Here is a 7995-nt window from a genome sequence, read left to right on the forward strand (position 1 = left end):
TTGGACTCACAGCTCGTCAGTAGCTTCCGTGGTTCCACCCTTAGTTAGATTTCCTTGAACTTTCAATCCACACCTCCATCTACGGCTCGTCAACTAAATGACGACTCGTAGGTGGGCTCGTATGTTGCCAATTTCCTGCTGCTTCAGATACTTTCAACACCAAATGCTCCAAACCTATTTCCTGCAAAATTAGATCAAAATACCATCACATCTAATAAAAGAATGCCTAAGACTCCTGCAAAAATCCAAGTTTAATGCATCAAAAATACCGTGAACTCATGGTACATTAGTACTCATCTTAGCTTCTTCTCATGTTTTTTTCATTCTTTTCACCTGGAAACTCAAACCTTAATTTTTTCATTAAATTTATTTGACACCCTTTTTATTTCAACACATTTTCTTTTTCATTTCAATTTGAAAACTTTTGCTCATTTTTCTATCATACGAAGGGGTTCCTTCTTTTTACAACATACTTCAAAGTTGAGTCTCAATTTTCTTTCTTCACTTTTCACTTGACTTTCTCTCCTTCTTTCTTTCCACACCCCAACTTAGGCTTTTTTCCTAATTTGTCTATTCAAACAAACCAATGTTTAGAAAAAGATTGATGGGCTATAATTTAGGGACAATTCGGCTCAAGAGGTTTAACAAGGTTGACAACAAATGGTTTAGAATAAAACAGTGTCAAGATGGTTGCACACCCTTACTAGGTCGTCATAAAAGGTGTGGATAATTGGGTTCCCTCTAAAAATTCATGCCGGGATCATTTCTTGCATTCACCAAAGCTATACAATTAGACAAACAAGGCAAATTCTAAAACTCAACAAGCATGCTCTCAAGTAGAAACTCACCACTCATGACACTTTAAACACAATCATTTAGCACAAATCCTAAAAAAAACTTACATGCGATGTTCATTGCAAGGCTCACATCAATATGTAGTTAGTCAATACAAGAATCAAAAGATCATTCAAAAGTAAAGCCACATTGAATTCTTCTTGCAACATTAACAAAAAACACATTTTGCATCATGAGTACTATTCAAGACATCAATATTGGACATAATCGATCCTCAAATATCAACAATGAAAACACAAACTTTCTAAATCATTTCAAAACTCCAAAATTATGGAGGCAATGGGTAGAGAGACAAAATGGAATAAAAACCATCAACTATCATAAAAATTACAAAATACTACAATATCTCAAAATAAAGCTAAAATAACAAAATACAATCCAAAAAGGAAAAGATATGTAACACCCCAAAAAATTTTAAGCTAAGACCCAAATCATTTTGTAACACCTCGCAACTCTACTCTTAAAATTTGAATTATTCTTGTAACAGCTCAAACTTTGAAAAAGTCAAAAGAGGGCTAATGGGCATGTCCACGAATCCAAAATGGACCATTGCCCCTTCACAGAATCCTAAACGGTTCATTTAGGGGTCTACGACTTGTTTAGGGAAAGGTGGCAAATCGTCCAGGGCTTCCAAGGTGGGGTCACCTGGACGGGACCCTAGATGGCATGTGGTTGCTTGTACAGTCTGTTTAATGGTCTGTACAAGTCACCCATCAGTTTTTAAGTTTTTAGTCAACTTCAAACGATAATATATCTCAGTACATAATGAATTAGGTGGCCTATAGCCGATAAAATTAAAAAAAATTTAGTCCTCTTTCCGATGCCACTAAGTTTGCCGCATTTCGGGTTGGGAGTAAAAAGTTATCCCCGTTTTAGTAAGGCCATGTTAGTCAAGCGATGGTTCATAGACGGTTATACAACCCATGAAGAGTTTCACAGTCATGGAACCTTCCTTGAAGGGCACTCCTTCAATTTTTTAAGTTGGGGTCATTTTGGTCTTTTCCCCTATGCGTTTGGTACTTAAAATATGACGTTTTATCCCCTATTCTAAGCCTAAATTATGACATCCTACACCTATTTAAGGGCTTAGAAACTCTTAATCAGTTCTTTTACGTTCATTAACACTTCAATTCATAAGAGCAAGGTTCCAAGAGGAGAAAAGCTAAGGTTTCAAGCATTTTTCGAGTTTCATTGATTTCACCAAGGACTTCGTTCTTCCAAGTATGTAAGGCTATCATAGTGTTGGACTGGTTCTTCCTCACGCCCTACATCTACTTTCAAATTATTAAAATAATAATATAGGGTTCTATCCTTAGCTTTGAGTATTCTTGAGATGAGTTGATATTGAGTTCTGAGTTCTTAAGTTGCTGATTATTAAATTCTATTTCTTGATTATTGAGTTGTTATGTCTTGTATTGATATTCTTGAGTTGATTTCATCATGAGCCCTATTTTTGAGTATTTATTAAGTTCTTATTGAGAAACTTTTAAACAAAACATAATTGTTTAAACTGAGTTTTGAGAAAGCAAAGAAGAGTTTGAGAAAGTGCTTAACCAAGATTTAAGTAAGAGTATAAGGGAACTAAGTATTTCCCAAATATTTCATTTTTACATGAAAAAAGAGAATATCATTTTGAGAAAAGTAAAAAGAGTTTTCCAAAAGATTGATTGCATAGCAGTTACCTCTTAAAGAGGCCCATTTTTAAGTAATTATCTCAACCCATAATGTATTTTTACATTGCGCAAAGAGAAACCTTGTTTGCTAAATGAGCAATGAGTTTTAGAGATATTTCAGAGCAGTTACCTCTTTTTAGAGTATAGTTTGAGCAATTATCTCAAACTATAGAAAGAGTATGCTTTTACACATTTGAGCAAGAGTATATACTAATGGGAGTAATATTGGGCAAGCAACCAAACCCGGCACATCCAACTCCATTCCGAGTGAGCACTGATATTGAAGAGAGTTCAGACAACTTACAGCCCCTATAAACCACGTCTTACCAACAGAGGTACATGATCATACTTTTTAGATGAATCCTTAGTGTTTTCGGGCAGTGCTTAGTGGATCCATTTAGTTGAGAGATTCCATATCCCGATACAATGTAGGATAGTTCTGGCAGCATGGACAAGACATTGTATCATCACATAGCTCATAGTAATGGTTGTCGGTTAGAGAATCTCCCAATAAAGCTAAAGTGTATTTTAATATAATAGTTATTATATTGAGTTCATAGATGAGTAAGTATTTTGTAAAGCTTTAAATGATTTAACTCTTTTATTTCTTTACATTCATCTTGAGTATATTTTATCTATTGCAGTCCTGTCATTAGGTTATTTCACTTCGACTATATTACATACTCATACATTTAATGTAATGATGTCATTCGACCTGCATCTTTTGATAATGCATATACATGTGTTCAGGATCATCAACAGGCACTTCATTGAGATCACATTACACTTCAGATAGCTTGGGTGAGCCTCCTTGCATTCTGGGGACTTCACATTTATTTGTCTTGATATATAGTAGGTCTTGTCCCGACATCCATCTTGACTAATACAGACCTCATATATAGATAGAGTTGAGAAGTCTCTCAGTATTTACTTTTCCTTGAAATGCTTTCGCAAACTATTATTCTTATGTTGTTGAGTATTTTACACACAGCTTGAGTCGAGTATTTACTTTGAGTTTAAATGTTCTAAATTTTGTTTGCAAGCCTATTATCTCTTAAGTAAGTCTTCCTCTAAGTAATCAGCAAGTCCAAGGGTTCACTTGGGGACCAGCAATGGTTCTCGAGTGCCGGTCACATCTAGGGTATAGGCTCGGGGAATGAAAAGGTAGGCACATGTGCAGTCATCCCACCAAAAAAATCCTAGTAATTCCCTTAATGTTATCGAAAGTATGTATGGGAGGAGAATGAGAAAAATATCCCCCTAACAGACTATGCCTATGAAGAGCTCTGGTCTTGAGGCTTAGAGGGGATGGCATCATCTTAGGCATCAATACTTAGAAAAACTGAAACATTAGACTGTACAGTAGCATCAATCGGGGTATCAGTGTCGTACACATCTGTGGGAGAAATAATGGAGTCTAAAGAAACCCCACTAGTGTCAACTATGTAAGTCTTCAGATAAGATCTCCACATCATCATGTTCAATATCGACTCATAGATATCCTACAACTCTGTTAAGGTCTCAGCTATCATTTTCTCATCCTCTCTCATATACTCATCCTCAACTATCTCCTCAACATCCACCAACCACATCATCCACGTCAATTGGTTGCTCAGCTATACCACTAAGTAAATTAGCTCTTGGCTCGGAAGAGGCACAAACTCAAGCATCTCATGCAAGGGAACCTCACCCTTTAAAATAGATATATCAGTGGACCTCATCTAATCCACATCAACACCTAAGAGTAGCTATGTCCCCTCTCAACCTAGTCAGAGCAGTAGAGTTACCCTCACACTTCTCCCTAGCCTCCACTCTAATAGTGAGGTTATCCAACCTCTACCCATACAAAGATAAAGTTCTCCTATGGATCAAAATCTCACCCATAATCGGGCTCATCAAAACCTCAATTGCCCGCTTAATAATCTTAGGAACCTCTCTCTCTATCTTAGATGCCCTAACATCCACAAAGCGGGAAAGGTTGCTCATCTGGTATATCTAGGCCTGGGTCAAGAGTGATCGGGATGCAGGAGTAGGGTAGATGAGGCAAATGGAGCGACTAAAGCAGAAGGCTCCACAGAAGGAGAGGGAGGAGCAACATCAGTATCAAGGGTAGTTAGATCCACTACTAGAGTGGTGTTAGGTGGTGGTGGCTATATCATCTCTCAAATAATCTGCCTCTATCCTCTGAATATTATTGGAGGAGAAAGGGGTCACCTCAGACATCTTTCCTCTCTTTGTAAGGCACTCTTGAAGCCTCACATAACTATGTGATCAAGACTGAGAATGGGAGAGAGGTCTGCTCTTGATGAGCTCTCATCAGCATCCCATCCTCGATAATAGCAGCGGCATGGATCTGTGTCCTGTTAATAATGTTGTCCACTAAGATGGCCTTCAGATGATGGAGGATGGACTCATTTTGGGACGATGATTCACCGATCATCTCTAACCAAAACAACAAGTTGGACCAAAAGTAAACCAAACCGACAATATGCTAACAAGGATCTTCAACAAGGTGTTAAATGATTTGAAAAATGACTTCTCCATTTTAACTTAAATGCTTACTTCTCACTCTATATCAATCAAGAAACTTGAGACTCAAATGTGTCATCTCTCTAACCATCTTAATCCAAGGCAAAAGGGAACGGTGCCTAGTGACACTATCCTTAATTCCAAAAATGATTGTTAATGAGTAAGAACTATGTTGTGCCACGACATCAAATAAGGTTCTTCTTAGGAGGACACCCTAGTGTATTTTATTGCTCTCAATAACATCTGTTGTGAGTACTGGTTGAAATGAAGTAAAAAAGTTGAAAAAGATGCATTAGGCAATGCAAGTACCCGATCGATGATGCACCGAAATGATTGGGCGGACATCTTCATGTTTGCCTTCAGAGCCATGAATTTTAAAAAATTATATTGTCAACTTCGGTGAATAGAGACCTATATGGCAAACCGTTGAATCACACTAGGCGAAATGCATCGGGTTTGCCAAGTTAAACTTCAGGTTTGGTATTTGTTCAGGCATCATCGCCAAGCTTAGGCTCTTTCGGCGATTCACCAAACACGTTCGAAGACATTAGTTGTAGTCTGTGGAGTGCGCCTGAAATAAAAATGTCGAGAGTCTTTTTAAGTTTTAAAAAGCAACATTTGATATTTTGAGCTCTTTCACTTCCTCAACTCTTAACCCTTGCTTAAATGCTAGTGGGTCCTCATTTTTAATTAATTTTATCACTTGGAGTGCGTATTTGCTCGAGACTATCAATCCCAAACCCTTCCCTCTTAAATTTTATTGTTTGTACTTCTTTGAGGTTGGTGTTTCAAAGCTTTCACTGTTATTTTTGTCTAAATTTGATGTCTTTAAGATGGGTTTTGTGTTGTTTCTAGTGTTGTCCTATTTAATTTGCTTGGATAGTGCTAAATTTTATCGATTAAGTTGTGCCCTGAACCACTAAATGTTATTGAAAAGAGTTTAAGAGAACAAAAATGGTTCTAAAAGTACTATTTTTATATTGATAAAAAACCTACTATTTTTAAGAAAAGCATAAACAGTTTTCTAACGCATTCAGCCAGATAAAGATAGGTTCAGTTGCTCCTTAAAGAAAGTATTATTTTCAATTGAAAAGTGAGTACTATTTTCAGAAAAGTATAAAGAATTTTCAGAGTATTTCAGAAAGATTGAGTACAGTTCAGTTACCTCTTAAAAAGACTTTTTTGAGTAATTATCTCAACCTAACGAGTATTTTACATGAACATACAGTTATATATTTTAGGAGTAGTATTGAACACCGATTTTGGGGAAGAGCTCAGATAACTCACAGCCCCAATAAACTACGTAGCCAACGTAGATAGAATTGTACCGCAAGACGGATGACCCTCACTTACCTCAAGAAGTCATTTTAGTGGATCCATCAGTTCAATTGTGTTCTGTACTTCGACAAGGTATAGGGTGACTCTGGCAACGTGGGTAAGATATTGTATCATCACGAAGCTCATAGTGATGGTTGTCGGTTAGAGGAATTCCGCAGTAAAGTAACGTATATTTTAGAGTTTAGTATCTACTATTATTGTATCCATACAGTTGGAGTTTAAATAATTTTGATTATGATTTATACTATACTTCAGTTGAGTTACTTTTAGTCCTTCAATTAGCTATTTTTTTTTATTCAACCCTATTACATACTCGTGCATTCAATGTATTGATGGCATTCAACCTGCATCATTTAATGCTGCAAATTCAAGTACTTAGGATCATCAACAAGAGTTCCGTTGAGATCACATCATATGCTAGTCATCTTTTGGTGAGGCCGCTTTACTTTCTGAGGACTCCAGTTTTATGACTTGTTAGTAGTAGCATTTTGAGATGTCGTGGGTGTTGCTTGACACCTATCTTTATACAGTACAGGCTTCATAGAGAGATAGACTTAGTCAGTCTTTTAGTATTCAGTTTCAGATGTTTTATTTAAAACCTTATGTTTAATACTCAGTATTTTTGATAGTTTTGAGATTTAATAAACTGTTTTTAAACAATTCTTTAGTTTTGATGCTTGTTTATGCTTGTTTATGCTTGAATTAGTCTTCCTTTTATTAGTTAGCCAAGACAAGGGTTCGCTTGGGGACAAGTAATCATTCTAGAGTGTCAACCACATTCAGGGTATAGACTCGGGGCACGTGACAAGTCTATACATTTAATTGTATTGTATTAAGGATAAACATAAGTCCTCCACTAAACATGTTATATATAAAGAAAATAAGAAAACGTTTTTTTTCTATCAAGTTAAAATATACCAATACAGTAAGTATGAATTATATTGTTATTATATATAAGTTAGAATCCTAAATACAAATAATGTGTGGGTAATAATGCACGGTTTTCTTGATTTTGATCTTAACCAGTAAATGTTGTGGTATGCCACAAAAATTTTAACCTTAAATTTTTACTCAATCATTGGATCCTAATTCCTACTCTTAAAGATTAAAATAGGGAAAAAATTTCAAAACAACAATATTTTAGTATTTAATAGGATTCATTAACCACATTTTCAATATTTATTTAAAATATCATTAATTTTATTTGTTATAGCGATGATTTATGTATTTTTTTTTATTTAACTTAACATAATATAACTAAGAAATAACAAATTAGAAAACATGAAGTGAGAAAATATTTTAAATTAGGTAAAATTGTTGAATATCTTCGTTACTTCCGTTACAAAAGTTTATGAGACCCAAAATAGTTGATTCTCTTCCTAAAACACCAAATTTGACTTCAAATTCTCTTCTTTGTCCAAATTGTAATTATTTTATTTTTAGTAGAAATGTCTCTCGTGCGTCATTATTTGGCCTTGTCTTCAAAACTAATTATTGTTATAAAACTCTATGATAATACCTTATGATTTATCTATTAAACTTGATTTTTTAAAAATTTACAAATTCTATAGTTTTATCTGTTATTTGGCATACCCTTTTC

Source organism: Solanum verrucosum, unplaced genomic scaffold (assembly GCF_900185275.1).
Source record: "Solanum verrucosum unplaced genomic scaffold, falcon-dt-bn FXZP01000011.1, whole genome shotgun sequence".
Lineage (NCBI taxonomy): Eukaryota > Viridiplantae > Streptophyta > Magnoliopsida > Solanales > Solanaceae > Solanum > Solanum verrucosum.